We start from the raw sequence: 16,390 nt of genomic DNA, 5'->3' as shown, positions 1-16,390 counted from the left end.
CCGGCAGTTTCACACAAGCTGGCTGCGTCCCTGTATCAAGGGCTATGGCGCCTGTCAGACAGCCCTTCCCAGACTCCCCAGCCCTCCCCAGATACCTCCCCTGCTGGTCTCTGCAGGGCCAGTACCTGGTTCTCCTCTTGCCCCTCCAGTCCCACAGGGAAGTAAGGGCCCTGCTGTTGCCAGGCAAGGACACGGCACTACCCTTGGTCTGGTTTCCTTAGACTCTACCCACACCTTTGTAAATGTTTCTAAACTCTCTTCATAGTGTGGGGTGTGAGTGTGTCATTGTTCCCTAGGGTCCCTGTCTGCCACCATGGATCAATAAGGGAGACTATGTGGCTGGTGCAGTCTGGGTACAAAGCAAGGGGCTTCCCAAATGTTCATTCCTCCTCTTCCCAACTAGAAGAACAGAAAGGAATGGTCAAAAGATGTGACCCGGGAGATAAGCTCTCAGTGGGGGACCCTGGCCCTGTGACAAACATAAGCATCTGCAGATCACAGATGTCCCTCTTTATTTTCACCCATTTCCTGCAGGGCTGTCATCCATGGGGTGACCGAATCAGACAATGCCAGTGCTGGTGGCTCCTGGACACTGGCTGGTCTTAGAGCATGAGGTGTGTGGTGAGGGTGCCAGGTGGGAGGTGGGCAGGGGAGCACAGGAGGACTTCCTACAAACCTGCTGTTCAGCTTTTCTGTCTTTTAGCACCTCTGGCCCTCCTGGCCTCCCTGGGCCATGACCAGGCGGAGACACAGCTGCCCCTCCCCACTCTGCTCGCAGCCTGCAGCCTCTGTCCATGCCCTGGGCTGGCAGCGGGAGAAAAGGCTGTCAGACTGCATCATGTCAGCGTTCCAGCTAGAACTCCAGCCGGGTTAGAGTGACCTTGTAGGTTTTGAGGAGTATGGGCAGCTGGGAAACAGAGGAATGGACTGGTCAAATTTGTGCCACCTTCCCAGCTGGAGGGAGGTGGGAGCCGAGCCTCTCCTGAGCTCCAGCTCCTCCGTCTCACAGTTGCTGTTTGGATCTGTCCCTTCAGCAGCCTGGCCGCAGCTGGGAGTGAGGTTAGACTTTAGCGTGGCTTTTCTGATTCTGTGAGTTGTGAGGAATTCATTATCAAGGAAAGGGGATTTTTTCTCTAGGGTAAAGAAGGTTCTAGCTCCTCTTGGGGCCCGTGTTCTCTGATGAGAGGCCGAAAAACCACAATTCACCTCTATCAAGCGCTTTGGAGTTGTAAATGCATGATCTCTCTGGAGCTTCACGATACACCCACAGGGCAGGAATATTTAGCTGTTTTTACTACAGCGGAGGAACCAGAAGCCCAGGGGTGGTTACATGAACTGTCCAAGCCCATGCCACTGGGAACCAGCAGAGAGAGGGCCCAAAGCCCACCTGGCTGATTCCATAACCGGATTAAGATTTTCCCAAAGGTTATTTCAAATGATTAGATCATTTCTTTGCCTTTCTCGTCCTCCCTCCCTCTACCTCATTAGTTGAGGGTAGCCTAGAAAACAAAGTCAAGATTTTGGCTTAATCTCATGGAAATCAACTTCCTGAAAAAAGTGGGATGAAGGCAGTGCCACATGGAGGGGAACCTGACCAGTGTGACTGTCGGGAAGTAGAGAGGACATGCCCCTGGGTAGCCTTTGACCCTCCTGAAGGACCCTTCCCCAGCTCTTGGCCTTTGTCCCTTGCCAAGTCATCTTCCTTGTCCCCATTGCTTTGCTGTCTTGGCCGTAGAAAGGATTTCAGTTTGATTTTGGGAAGAAGCTCCCTGCTCTGTCTTTGAGAAGTGTCTTGGACAGGTTCCTGTTCTTTCAGGGAGACCACAGTGCGGTCAGGTTGCTATTTCTTGCCATTGTGTTTGGGTTGAGCCCGTTCCACTCCTGTCTTTTGTCTTTGCTTTCCCCCTAATCATCTATAGGCTTCCCTGATGCCGAGCAACCACCCCATGGAGCGTGGCCCCGAAGCCGAGGGGTGCAGCGGAGGCCGTGTTTGGGGTGGATGGTGACATAATCTTGAAAAAGCTCCATCTGTCATCTCTGGCCTTTTACTGTTGTAACAGCACTTATGGTCCCAGCCAACTGCTGAGGAATCTGTCTGTGGTTTAATTAGCCTATAACTCCAGCCTCCTCCACCATGCAAGAAAGCAATAAATAGCTTCCGTCCTCTTAGAGGGACTGGACAGTCACAGCAGGGGAGATCCACGGGGCCTGAGGCCAACAAGGTCTTTGAGGACAAATGAAGGACTTGGGAACCCGCAGGGAGGGCTCTTGGCTCATACTTCTCTCTCTGCTTGGGCCTTGGGATGCCAGTCAGTGGACCTCAAAGGAAAAACAGCAAAAGTTACAAAACAACGCTTATGTTTACAGAGAGTCTCTCATACATCAAGAGCTTTCTAAGACAAGATCTCAGTAGGAACCACTGTGGACCTTGGTTTCTTCTTACATAAATGAGGCCATTGGGCTCAAGGACTCCTGAAGTCTCTTCTCTGACCAGATTTTCTGTGGGTTCCATCATCCTAACAGAATTCTGGTGATGTGATGACACCTGGAGCTGGTGTCATTAACTTCATCTTGTAGTTAAGAATACCAAGGAGCAGAGAGGGAAGTGATATGCCACAGCTCATTCAGAGTTCTGCCGGAGTCAGGCCTAGACCCTGGCGAGGTGGGTGGTGGAAGGAGATGGACCCTGATATCTGTCTTTTTAGCTCAAGGAGATGGAGGGGGGAGGATGGGAGCCAGAGGCCCTGTGGCTCTTCCCTGATCCATTTTGAGGAAGGGTCCACCCTATTGCTCTGCAATAGGGGGAGGTTGGGGAGCTTATCTGGGGATGGTGGGGCATCTGGTCCCCATGTGTGCGGTCCAGGATCCATGCCTGAGTGCCTCCACTAGCATAACTGCTCCAAGAACATGGTCTATTTTGTTTCCTGCGGTATCCCCAGTGCCTAAAACAGTGTCTGGAGTAAGGTGGTATTCAAGTAATGCTCGTCACTGAATGACTGAGAGACAAGTCTAGGCCCCCAGGATGCCAGGGCCCCCATTCCCCATGCCCTGATCCTCTCTGCAAGGCCACACACACGAGCAGTGTGAGCACTGCCAGCGGGGCACTGGATTTCGAGATCCAGAGAAAATCCTCCTCTGCATGGCTCCCCACTTTTTTTCTGGTTGCATCTGAGCACGCCCTGACTTTCCACCCCTTTCCCTTGCCTCACCCAGTCCCCTCAGAGTATGTGATGGATGTCCTGCCAGGGACGGAGGGTTCGATCTGGATTTCCAATCTCCTCTGGATGCACCACCGCCAAAATACAATACACAATTACAGGGACATGACACATCAGTGATCACTGAGAGAAAGAAGTCCCTTTTAGGCAGCAAAGCCAATGGCTGGTGTCTAAACTTACGGCTACAGCCAGCTCAGAGTTCCTCCAGTCCCCGGGCAGGAGGTGAGCAGTCTCCAACACCCCAGATCCACCCTACCTCTGGGAGTCCTTCCAGGATCCACAGCCTCAGCTCCCTCTCTACCTCTCCCATGTAGCTACCACCACCTGTCCCTTGGGGTTCTCTCCTTACAAGCCTAGCTATAGCAGGGGACACAGTCTCCCAGCACCTGCTCTGTGCTGCCTTCCAAAGCATGCACAAAGCCCTTTTCCTTCCAAGGGACTGTCTACTGGGCTCTTTAGGGAGCAGAGTGGGGGATGACAGAGATCCCACAAGACAAGAGACAATCATGTGGGCTCTCACCTGGACCTGAGAGCCACCATCATCCTTGGCCTTCACTTCTTGCCTCCGCAGTCACCACTGTCTGCCCTGCCAACCACTGGCTTCTCTTTCAACCCTGATGCCCTGAGGCCTGGAAACACAATCTGGGCAGCACAGGAAATGCAACCTCTCTCCCTGTCTCTAGGGCCGGACCAGCTCTCCATGGCCTCCTGGCTGGGCCTCATCTGTCTGCACAGGGTACACCAAAGAGAGGATCACCCCTCCTCTTCAGAGTTTTGAAAGCTGGGATTCAGGGTCAGGATCTGTAAATTCTTGAAATCAAGTGACAACTTGGTGTCTGTGTGTGTCTGCTCTTTTTCTGGAAAGAGGTTTTCATGGCCTTCGGATTCTCAAAATCCTTTAGAACAAAAAAAAAGGTTGCCTGTACCTAAGAGGGTGGTTGTAAGAGCAGAGTGGGCATGGGGGCTGAGCTTGCTGAAATAGTAAATAGGAGTTTGGAAGTTTGTTTTATTGCCTTAAGCCCAGAGTCACATTTTCTTTGCACATGGATGAGTCTGCTTTTCTGGTTTGCCAAATAGGTTGACCATTGGTGTCCAAGTGCACACATAGAGTTCGCCCACCCCAGACCACGGCATAAACCCAGGGTATAATTCAGCCCCAGAACAACCCCCATGGCAGAGGCCAAACCCCTTTAAAGCAGAGCCCAAGTGCTATCACAGCCACCCAACCTGAACACTCAGTGCACTGCTGACAGGCAGCTGGACACGGGGCTGAGTGACTTCAGGCCTAGGCCGAGGGTCCCTCAGAACACAGCCCCTTCCCTCAAACCTTTGGAGTATTGGAAGAGACACTGCTGAGGCCCGCTCCTAGCTACCCGGTGAGGGCTCCAGGCTTGTGATCAGGCCTCCAGTCTCTGCAGATTCCAGCAACATGACTCCGAGCTTGCTCGCCTCACTGAGGAAACACGCAGGCCTGGAGACCAAGAAGCAGGCGGGAGGTAGGTGATAAATACCACAGCCCCTCAGCCTGCTGAGACCGTATGATTTTTGTTGAATCACCTAATCTACTTGGCTAATTATGCCCATTTTCCCTTCTCTCTTTCCCTCTTACTTTTCCTCCCTCGTCACAATGTGATACTTCAGAAACTCTCTCGGAGGAATTTCAAGGAGCTGGCTGGGTCTCTGTGGAGCACATTGCATTATCTCATTACAATCTCGCCTGGTGATCGGATTCCGTTAGCTGACTCTCTTTATTAGCAGGCAAAAGCAAACTTATGAAATACCTTTAAACCTGGATTTCCTTAACAATCTATCATTGGGGAACTGACAGCTCTCGCTCGCTTCCCTCTGCCAGAAAGAATTAAGATTGTTCCTAATTTAATCTCTCTTCCGCATCGAAGGCGGATATTTGTGTTTCAGCAGCAAAGTTGTACTAAAGGCTCTTGGGTCGGAGGCTTTGGATCGTCACAGAATAACTCTGATAGTTGTCTGTGTGCCTGCGTGCAGATGGGGCTGGCCCTGGCTTCGGGGACCCAGGGCAGAGGCTCCCAGATGCTGCCCTTGATGAAACTTGCAGCCCTGTGGCCCTGCTGGGAAAAGATAAGTGGGCAGATCTGAGAGTCACGGGCTTTGCAGTGTCAGCGTAAGGGTGTTGGGGGATGGCTGAGGCTGTCACAGACACTGTCCATTGTAGAGCTGTCTGGCACGCCGGCCCTCTGGCTTTCTACAAGTCAGAATCACCAGGCTGCTCTTGACAGTGTTCCAGCTGAGGTGCGCCCTGGCTGTACTCCCACAGGCCTGGTGCAGGGATGTTGGTGCCCCTCCCAAGTCCCCTTTGCTGGATGGGTGTAGCCCATTGTCCAGCCCCTGTGTGTGTTGGCCACGGAAGCTCCCAGCTGCCCCTTCTCACCTTAGCTGAGTAGAAGCTGCCTGCCGTCAGAGGCTAGCTACACACCTTCTCAGTTCCCTTGCCCTAAGCCAACGGCTGACGACCAACTAACAGCAGAGAAAAAAGACCAGCCCCCTTGCCTCAAGGTAAGCCTGACCTTGTGGCATCATTTGTGTTCCTGAGTTCCCAGTGGGATGAGACTGAAGCTGCTCTTGGGCCCAGACCACATCCTTATTTACTTCCTTCTCCCCATTTCTCCTGAGAACGCTTCCCCAGTGACACGGTCACAAGCGTCCACTTTTGGGGCATGGCTGCATTTGGACTGCTTGGGCTTCTGGGCTCTGCTGTGCCTCCCTCTGGGTCAGATTGGGCATGGAGGGACTTGCTGTGGACAGTCAAGGGTGTGCTACCCTGTGGTCAGCCATGAGCAGTAGCCTGGCCCCAAAGGACCTGGCACCTCCTGAGAACGCCTCCACCCCCACCCACCATGGAAAGTTTGGCCATGGGTGCCTGCCGGGGACACCCCCACCACCCCACCACCACCTTTCTTGTGGAGCACATAAGCCGTTCTCCAAGACTGCTCTGAACCATGGCCTCTTAGACGCGCATCACCCCAGCCAGGGCTGTGGAGTCTGACGTGTTGCTCCCTGCCAAGCACATCACGTCCCCTCCAGGCGCTCTGCACAGAGATTTGGGTGGCTGCAGAGGAGGGGGAAAGAGATGTGTTGGAAAATCCTATTATCTAGCCAGGCCCCCATTGATAGCCCATGCATGAAACCAATTTACTAAGTGTGAGTCAAAAGCCTCCGAAGACCGCCTGTTCTTGTGGGAGCCCAGCAATCACCCTGCCCACGGGCCTCCTCAGACGAAGTGCTGTCTGCATTCTGTCCACTGAAAAGCTCTGCTCAGAGATGTCAGTCAGTGCTCTGGGCCAGCTGCCTCCCTGCTCTGCTGGATGTCGGGAGAATGTATTACTGGGAGAGAAGAGAAACACTCTGAATGGAGCATGATTATTTTCAGATCTCCATTTTGCTGATAGCTTGAGCAAGCCCAAGTGAGACTCCTTGGGTTGCAGAAGTTTTCTGAAGGTCATATTGTCTGTCCATCTTCTGTCGCCGGGTACAGGCAGGGGCAAGGAGGCTCGGACCAGAGTTGTCAATGGGGCAAGGCATTTAACCTCCTCTGAGCCTGGGCTTCCTTTTCCATAAAAGAAAAACACCCTGCAGAGGGCTATAAGGGGTCCGTGAGCTGATGCACGCAGAGGTGTCCAGCATACAGTAGGCCCTCAATAAACGTTTATTATCATTTTGCCTGAACCACAATAGTTTCTACAGGGGCCCCAGGAAGGAGATACTTCTGTTTTCTTTGTAGAATAATCTTATGTATCTGAGCCTGTTTAACAGTCAAGAAAGTTCTTTGATCTATCCAGAGTGTCTCTTGTGGAAAAAGAACTTATTATTCTGGTCTCAAAAGGGACCTGTGACTACTAGCTAACACTGACGGAGTGCTGCCTGTGTGCCAGGCACTGCGCTGAGTGTTTCACACACACGTGGAACTCTACGCCTCACTACGGCTCTGGGTGCTGGATACTGTTGTTATACCTGTTTTACAGACGGAGAAACCGACAAACAGAAATGGACCCAAATCACACAGCTAGTAAGAGGATACGGGATAAAAGTAAGATGTAGAAGATGTGAACAGAGGGACACCAGGAGAAGCTTATCTCAAATTCAGTCACCCAGTGTGTGAGCATTTCCCTTTTTCTGGGACCAGAGTCGGGGGCTCTCTGCTCTGCTTCATCTAGGGAAGCTGCACCTGGAGAAGTAGGCCTACCCTCTCCCCACACCTTTGTCCCCCTCCTCCCAGGTCCTCATATCAGATTCAAACAGAAATTGGGCCACTGTATGTTTGACATTAGCCTCCTCCTTAAATGCCCCAGGAGGCTTGGGAGAGCCTCAGTGATGGGAGCCGACTTGGGCCTGCCAATCTTGCCATCCTGCCCCAAAACTGGGGCTCAGCCCACTAGGCCATTTTCATCCAACAGGTCAAGAAGGGCATTGCCAAGGCTTCTTTTCCCCAGACCTCCTCCTTCTAGGTGTCCTATTTCTCAGTGGGCAGTGTCCATCCAGCCACCTGCAGAAGATAGTCCTCCATTCCCCAGGGATGGGGGTTCTGGTCCCTTCCAGGGGTAATAAGAGTGAGCTCTAGGCCTTAATGTGAAGGATCCTGGAGGTCACACAGAATACAGCAATGACATGTGTGGGCTCTTGAGTCAAGTCAATGTTTGTATGAGCTGAGACTTCAATTTCCTCATCTGTAAAATGGGGAGTTAGGGGGATTTAATGTACACAATACATCTAAAATAGGTTAAATGAACTTTGGCTATTACAGTGGCCAGACCCAAAATTACCCTAACCCTTTGCTATTTGGATCACCCAATTTATCCATTAGAAAGTTCACTTTTTTTTTTTTTTTTTTTTTTGAGCTAGAGTCACTTTGTCATCCAGGCTGGACTGCAGGGGTGCTCACAGGCCAACAACCCGTGACATTAGTTGGAATCACCTGGGGGTTTTCAAGAACCCCGATGCCTGGGGTCCTACCCAGAAATTCTCATTTTGATTGGAATGAGGTGCAGCCTGGGCACTGAGATTTTTAAAGGCTCCGGGCCACATTAATCTTCAGCCGAGTTTGAGAACCACTGGAGTCCACACACATAGAGACAGCAATGGCTCTGGATGCTGGCTTTGTAACAGTGTCTCCATCACCTCAAATGCTGTCCTCAACTTCCCCAAATAGTTTTAACATACCTTACATCAAAAGAAAAGATTTATTATGAGATTATCTGGGAAGATATTGAAAAATTAGGCAAAAAATGAAAGGTATAGTAGAGAATTCCTTTGTGATAATTAAGTCTGTAATTAATTGTACTCAGTTGCAGGTTGATGCCTCTAGAGGGTGGAGTTAAAGGTCAGCTGATCAGTGGTCTGAAGCAACTTACCACTCTATATCCTTGAAGCCTAGGAAAACCACAGACTTCTGGAAAACTTTTTACTTTGAAATCATTATAGATTCACAGGAAATTACAAAAATAGTAAGAAGAGGCCCCACATGCCCTTCACCCAGTGTCTCCCAGTGGTAACGTTTCATATAACTATATTTAATATAAAAACTAGGAAGTTAAGATGGATGCAATCCACAGACCTTGTTAAAATTCCAGACTTTTTGCTGACCATTGATTCCTTGGTTTTCATTCATTCATTCATTCATTCAAAAACCTTTATGGAGCCACTGGTATAATAGTTATCAAAGTGTGGTCTGCAGAGAACTTACATCAGATTCACCTGAGAAACTCATTAAAAATGCAAATTCCTAAGCCCCAATCTCAGAGCTACTGAGTGAGACCACATCGGGGTGGAGCTGGGGAGTCAGTGTTTTTAAAAACACATTTTCCAGGTGATTCTTAGGTTCACAAAAGTTAGAAAGCTCCTAAACTGCTGCCAAGCAGGTGTGGCCTCAGCACAAGAAATACGCTTATGAAAGACTGGTTGCTGCCCTCACCAGAGAATGGATACAAATAGCAACAACAGGGCTGGAATCAAGCCATGAACAAACACAGTAAGACACTGGGGAAATATTTAATCTCCTGGGGTGAATGGGGAAAGAATTTGGAGGTTGAGCGTACTAGAGTTGGGTTTTGATGGGTACGTAGGAGTTTGATAGCTGGACAAGAGAATAAGATCTCAACCGTAGCTTTCGTATCTGGTCTCCCTCTACCTTTGAAGCAAAATTTCTGAGATGTAATCTCCTTAATGGCAAGGAGTCATGGAGTCCTATTCATTTGTGTGTCCCCAACACCTGGTACACAAGGGGCTTGACAAATATTTGACAAATGAAAGCAGAAGAACCATGTTGGCTGGTGGGCTGGTTGGCTACATGCAGAATGGAAGGATGCTGGTGAATGATTGGCTGGAGAGATAAATGGGTAAATGAATGCCTGTGTGCCACAGAGGCAAGGAGAGCTTGGCTGGGAGAGGGTGGATTCCTGGCCATAAGGGACTCCAGCAGTTCTTTCCCAAGGTCTCAAGGGAGGAGCTAGAACCCATTGTGAGAAAATGCAGCAGGGCTGTGTATACAGTGTTCTCTTCCTGTACAGTTAGGCCCCAAACACTCCGAGGTCCCATGGAGCCAGCTAACTGAATTCGAGCTAAGTAGCCTTTACCCAGGGGAAGAAAAGAAAAAGACATTTACCCCAAAAGTCCTCTCTTGCTCTCTTCGTAAGTATATTAATTTTATAGCACCAAAGACAGAACCGTAAACTCTCCGTCTTAGAGGATCGTGGCCAGAACTCTTCCTGCTGAGGAGCACTGAGCTGCGCGGCTCTATTTGACAAGCAAGGCTTGCAAAGGTCACTCCTGCTGGGAGCTGGCCCTCGAAGGAGCAAAGGAGCCCTGCTTGCTCTTTCTTTTCTGCCTCTCCCTTGCTGGGCCTGGGAAGTGGTGAGGACTTCCTCCAGGTTCCTACGCCAGATCAGAAGATCCTGGGAAGGGCTTCTAAAACCTGGCTTTCCCTCCAAACATGGGCTGGGGTGTAGGGCATGTCTGCCTGGAGGCAGAGGACTGGTTGGAGGAGATGTCCTGCTGGAGAAGGTCAGAGTGGGGTCTTTGGTGGGCCACCTGCAACTTAGCCACGGAGGGTGCTTCTAAAGATGGAGATGACCAGCGCTCATCTTCAGTCCTGCTGAATCAGACCTTCGAGTTGCAGAAACCTCAAATCTGTTTTTATTTTTTTTTTTTTTGTAATGTTTCTCAAGTAGGCATGCTGAAGTTTGAGAACTATGCTATGAGGAAATTGTCTCCCTAAGAAGACTGTATCTAAACAATCCCACCTCCAGCTGACAGTGATACGAGGCAGCTGAGGTTTATTTTTTATTTTTTCTGTTTTAACCCCCGCTAAACACTAAGAGGCAGCTGAGGTTTAAAGGCAAGGATGCTGGCAGTGAGGCTTGAATGCCCCTTAACCTTTATAAGACTATTTATTCATCAATAAAATTGGGGTTAATAACCTCTATCTCAGAGGGCTGTGTGCAGATTAAAGGGAGGTTCCAAGCATAGTGGCTGGTGCCCAGGGGTCCCTTAATGTTCGCTGAGATTGGGCCAGGCATAAAAAGAAGTCTTGGTCCCAATGCCTGTGTGTAAGGGCTGAAAGAAGTAGAATAAACTGAAAGAAATGTACACTGTGGCTCCTTGAAATGTGTAATCTACATTACACGTGTTTTCAACTTCCCAGCTGAGCTCGTTTTATGGATTCTTTTCTGTAAGTATACACAACAACATAAAGCCTTTAGGCCAAATCTGTCTCACTTGACCTTAAGCTGCCCACTTGACATTTTTAATGAAACATTTTGTTTTACTTAATGATTTCATGTACTTAGTCTAGTAAGGCCTTATTCCCTACCAGTAAAGAGCTTGCCAAGCTTTGTGGATAGGTGAAAATCTGCATTCCTTCTCTGATGGTAAAGAGAGACAAAGGAAGTTTGAACAGTTTATTTCAATTTAAAAAACACGAGCCATCTGAAGAGTCTGGGTTGCAAACTTTGCAAGACAGACTGATTGCATGACGTAAGGGGGACGCTCATCGATGGTTTATTTTCTTCATCCTTGTGCCCGTCCCATTGCTGGGTGGTGAACATTTGTCGACGAAACTCATTCAAATGCTTTCTCACCACTGAGAGGCCCAGTGTGTTGGATACCCTGTGATTCATTATATTATTTTCTTCCTGAAGAAATCTGAACACAGAGAACTTGAAGCTGCAGGGGGGAAACATTGCCGATTTGTTCTAGGACATGTAGACATTCAGACTCAATCGGGACAGGAGGATTGAGCAGATGACAACTGGAGACTGTGCTCATTTCCCATCGATGAAATGCCCTCAGCTCAGTAGAATCCCCTATTTTGGAGAATTGCAGAGCTATTTGCTGGAAATAAAGTGACAGCTTCAGAAGTGATTCACAGATTTTGATGAACATGAAGGTTTAGGTTTTCAGGTCATCATCTGGTGTCCAATGGCAGGAACATTCTGAAATGCCAAAGTTAATCACTGTGGCTCCCAAGGTAACCCCTGAATTTGTAACTCCAAATGCATGGCCCTGAGGCCCACTTTGGGTAACAGTGAGTTCTAGGAAAGTATCTTCTTACACCTAGAGGCAGAAATCATGTGTGCCCCAGCTAAAGTCCACAGGTCTTTTTAAGAATTTCAGGTGTTATGTTCTTACTCATAAGTGGGTGTTGAACAATAAAAACACATGGACACAGAGAGGGAAATATCACACACCAGGGCCTGTCTGGGGGTGGCGGGGAAGGGGAGGGAGGGCATTAGGATAAATACTTAGTGCATGCGGGGCTTAAGACCTAGACGATGGGTTAATAGGTGCAACAAACCATGTGGCACAAGTATGCCTGTGTAAGAAAACTGCCCGTTCTGCACATGTATCCCAGAACTTAAAATAGAAAATAAAAATAAAAGGAATTTCAGGCATTAAGAAATATTCTCAGCCACTTGATCAAAGCTGATCGATGGCAAACCCCAGGCCTGTAACTGTGCACTTCTGTAAGAATAAAATGAATTACGTGGGGTGTGGGGTATGGGCTTCCCCTCTCCCTTCCAACATTTGTATTGCTGCTAAAAATCCATACATTTAAATATGCTTCACCATTGTTATTCGTTAACACTGCATGCAGTCTCCACCTCCCCAGTTTCCATCACACAGGCCACAGCTCAAAGAACTGGGGCATCTCTGGGCTAATGCGCTTCCAGCAAGCAGATGGCCGTGTTCCCTAAACTGAGCAGTATTAAGCTTGAGGAAGAAGAACAGTCAGAGGCGAGGCTGAGAAGGCTTTTTCATAAACCTGGCAGAACATGATCAACGGGTCACGGAGGACCGACTGTTAAACTGGGTCTGCAATAAAAGGGCAGGGATAAATCAGTGTCAGAGATGGAGAGTGGTCATTTTCATACCTAGCAATGGGCCATCATTTCTCTCCCTGTGGCTCCCCACCTGGCCTGTGGCCGCAGGTGGTCTTGAGCACTCTTTATGTGATTCGCAGCATATTGTGGCTCTGCCTCCATTTTTCCCTGGGGCCCTCAGATTCTAGATTTCTCCACCCCCCACATAATTCTCCAGGTGTCTGTCCCCCACACCAGCAATCGCCCCATCTCCTCCTGCTTATCTCCTGCAGCCTGTGCTGGTTCCCTACTGTTCTCTTTTCTGAATTACTCCCAGGATATTTACTCTCCAGGGAGAAGTATCTTGTGATGCCCATAGTTTTTCTATGATTGTATCAAAGATGGATAGATGGACTAGATCGTTGTGGTTACAATTAAAAAGTTCATGGGCAAAATGGGCCACAAAGACACAAGGCCTCGAGTGATCCATTCTCAGGCAGTGGATATTAACACTTGCCCCGAGTCGTGGAAAGGATTCCCTGCACTGTACCTCTCAGTGGCCCCGCTCACACATCCCCAGTGACAGGGAAGCAGGAAGCAGCATCCTGAGGTCTGGCTATAGCCCAAAGAGTTTATAGCCAAAGTATAATTTGCTTTGATAATTCAAATTTTATCTTTATAATTAAAATGTTATGTGCTTCTCCAGAATATATATTTATCTGTTTTAAAATATGCTTGTCTCTAAAATCTTTGGATAAAATATATGCCTTAGGAAAACATGTACTTCTCACCATTTCACTATGCAGGCCCAGGGGGAAAGCTCCCTACTTGAGAAACATAGATAATCATTGTCAACAATTAATTTTCACCAGTACTGCAGTTATTCTCATAAGGCAGGAGAGGAAACTGAGGCTCACAAAGGTTAAGTGACTTTTCTGAGATCAGCCAGGGCTTGGATTAAAAATTTAGTCCCAAATCCTTATCCCTCCTCTACCCATTCTATTGAAGTACTTTCCCTTCCTCTCTGGCCTGAAGCCCTTGTCACTTGCAGAGGCAGTCTGGAATTTCAAAGCTGTTCAAGACATCCAGTTTTCAGAGAGAGCGTGGAGCGTGACCTCCTCACCCCCATTCCTGCTCCCTATGTCCCTGCAGCAGCAGTGACAGCGTGCAGCTGGGCTGTCACCGGAGAGCATCAGCTATAACTTCAGAGGGAATGCAGCCTCCATTTCTCCTGTATGTTGAATTGGATTGTGGATTCAGCTCCTGTCTCCAAGGACAATCGTCAGAGTCAAGGGAGGTTAATGTGCCCTTAGCAGAGATGTGCCATCTGAAAGCCTGGGGGCCACCTCTGTGGAGGATCCACCAGTGTCTGGTAGCCTGGGCAAAGCGCAGCTCTGGTCTGACCTCCTCCTCTGAGGGGTGGATGCAAATGGATGGACTGGGGCTGTTTTTCTCTCAAAGTTCCAGGCATTGGCTTAGGCAGGTGCAGCTTCCAGGAGGAGACAGGTGGTGGCGGCGGTAGTAGTGGTAGTCTGGGCCCCCTGGGGCTGACTCCTAGGCAGCAATGCCCAGGTGGTCAGGCTGAACTCACTTCAGGCAGTAGTGGGCAATGCAGGGCCAGGCCTGGGCCTCTCCCTGGACAGCCTCCAGGGCAACAGGTCTCAGGCACCTTGGGCAAAGTCATGATGATGTCTAGGAGGGCTATTTCGTGGCCTTCACTCCTGTCTGTTCTTTGTTGGAATTCCCTGCTCCTGTGGATGTGATCCAGATGCCTCTGTCCAGCATGCTGACTTCCTCTTCAGCTCATCTCCCACTCTCACCTGTCATTAATCTGCGGCCACCCCCACCACTCTCCCTTGTCTTCCTCAACAGTTCTGGTTGTTGCTTCTGCCTGGAACGGCTTCCCCAATGTGACGGCCTGGCCACAACCCACTCATCCTGCAAGAGTCAGCTCCAGTGCCACCTCCTGCAGGCAGGCCTCCTTGCCCATCCCCACCTAGGCCAGGCAGATTGCATCTCTGCTCCCACAGCCTCCTGTGGTCACCCCACATCACGGCTGTTAGCTCTGCTCCTCTGCCCTGTGGCTGGACGTAAAGCTCCTTGAGGCCTCCTTCTCTCCAGTGCCATATGGGAGGTGCTGAGTAAACAGTTTTTGGATAAATAAATGACCAAGACTTGCCACGCTATGGGATTTGGCTAAGCAAGAAGAGTGGGGGCCAAGAGTAGTAATAATGGCTAACGGCTGTCTTCTATTGACTACAGACTGTGTGCCAAGTACGGTGACAGGCAGTTTGCATATAATATTTCATTTAACCCTCAGCACAGCTTGTGAGATTTGTCATTTCCATTTTACAGGTCAAAAACTGAGCCTCAGTTTTCCCAAGGCCACAAGACAAGGGCGTGGCCTAGCCAGAATTTGAATGGAAGTCTCTCTGACAGAAAAGTTTATTCTCTTAGCTAGCATATTAGTCAGGGCTCTCCAGAGAAACAGAACTGATAGGGTAATGTGTGTATCTGTGAATGTATTAGTCCGTATTCATGCTGCTAATAGAAACATACCCGAGACTAGGAAGAAAGAGAGGTTTAATTGGACTTACAGTTCCACGTGGCTAGGGAGGCCTCAGAATTATGGCGGGAGGTAAAGGGCACTTCTTATACAGTGGTAGCAAGAGAAAAAATGAGGAAGAAGCAAAAGCGGAAACCCCTGATAAACCCATCAGATCTTGTGAGACTTACTTACTATCACGAGAATAGAGTGGGAAGGACCAGCCCACATGATTCCATTACCTCCTTCTGGGTCCCTCCACAACACATGGGAATTCTGGGAAATACAATTCAAGTTGAGATTTGGATGGGGCACAGCCAAACTCTATCAGTGTATATGTGTGTGTATCTACAAGAAGGGATTTATTAGGGGAACTGGCTCCCACAACAGGCCGTCTGCAAGGTGGAGACTTGGAGAAGCCGGTAGCATGGCTCAGTTCAAATCCAAAGATCTGAGAAATAAGGAAGCTGACAGTGTAACTCAGCCTGAGGCTGAAGTCCTGAGAAGCTGTCAAGGTTGCTGGTGCAAATCTCAACATCCAAAAGCCAGACACCTGGAGCTCTGATGTCCAAGGGCAGGGAAAGGAGTGGAACAGATCCAGAGGGAAGAGCCAGAGAAAGCGATTCTGCCTTTTTGTTCTGCCTGGGCTTTCAGCAGATTGGACGGTGCCCGCCCACATTGCATCAGTGCAGATCCTTAATCCACTGGTTCAAATGCTAACCTCTTCTAGAAACACCTAATAATGCTTTACCAGCTATTGGGGCATCCCTTAATCCAGTCAAGCTGACACCTAAAATTAACCATTACAACCAGCAGCTCACAGCAGCTAGAGCTTGAGCTTAGAGAGGTACCTGCTGGCCCTGGTGTTCCACACCACAGTCTGCAGTATAGGCGGACCTCACCACCATCTCCGGTCCTCCCAGGCAAGGCTGTGGGCCCAGCAGGCTCTTCTCTGGGGACCTGCATCTCTGTGACTGAGTTGCCCAGTGCTCCCTTCCCCGCTCCTATCTTGTGTCCCCACAACCCCCGCCCCTTGCCTCCCCTGACTCCACCTGATTGTGGGAGAAGAAAAGGTGAACATTAATGTGTATGATCCATGATTATTTGTTTGTGTGATGAGAAGCTGATGTGTTGGTGAATATACTCCCAGCCATGCTGGACCTCATCCTGTCTGCAGGAGCTCTGACATTGATGAATGAGTCTTTCAAAGCCAGTCCTCGCTTTCAGGAGAAGCCAGCTCTCCCGAGGAGTCTGGTTGCCAGCAGCAGTCAGCAGCCCTGCCCACAAGGCTGTGCCAC

This window comes from Sapajus apella, unplaced genomic scaffold (genome assembly GCF_009761245.1).
Source record: "Sapajus apella isolate SASKATOON/1434 unplaced genomic scaffold, GSC_monkey_1.0 scaffold16, whole genome shotgun sequence".
NCBI lineage: Eukaryota > Metazoa > Chordata > Mammalia > Primates > Cebidae > Sapajus > Sapajus apella.
The sequence above is the reverse complement of the archived record's forward strand: the minus strand, read 5'-3'. Positions refer to the sequence as shown.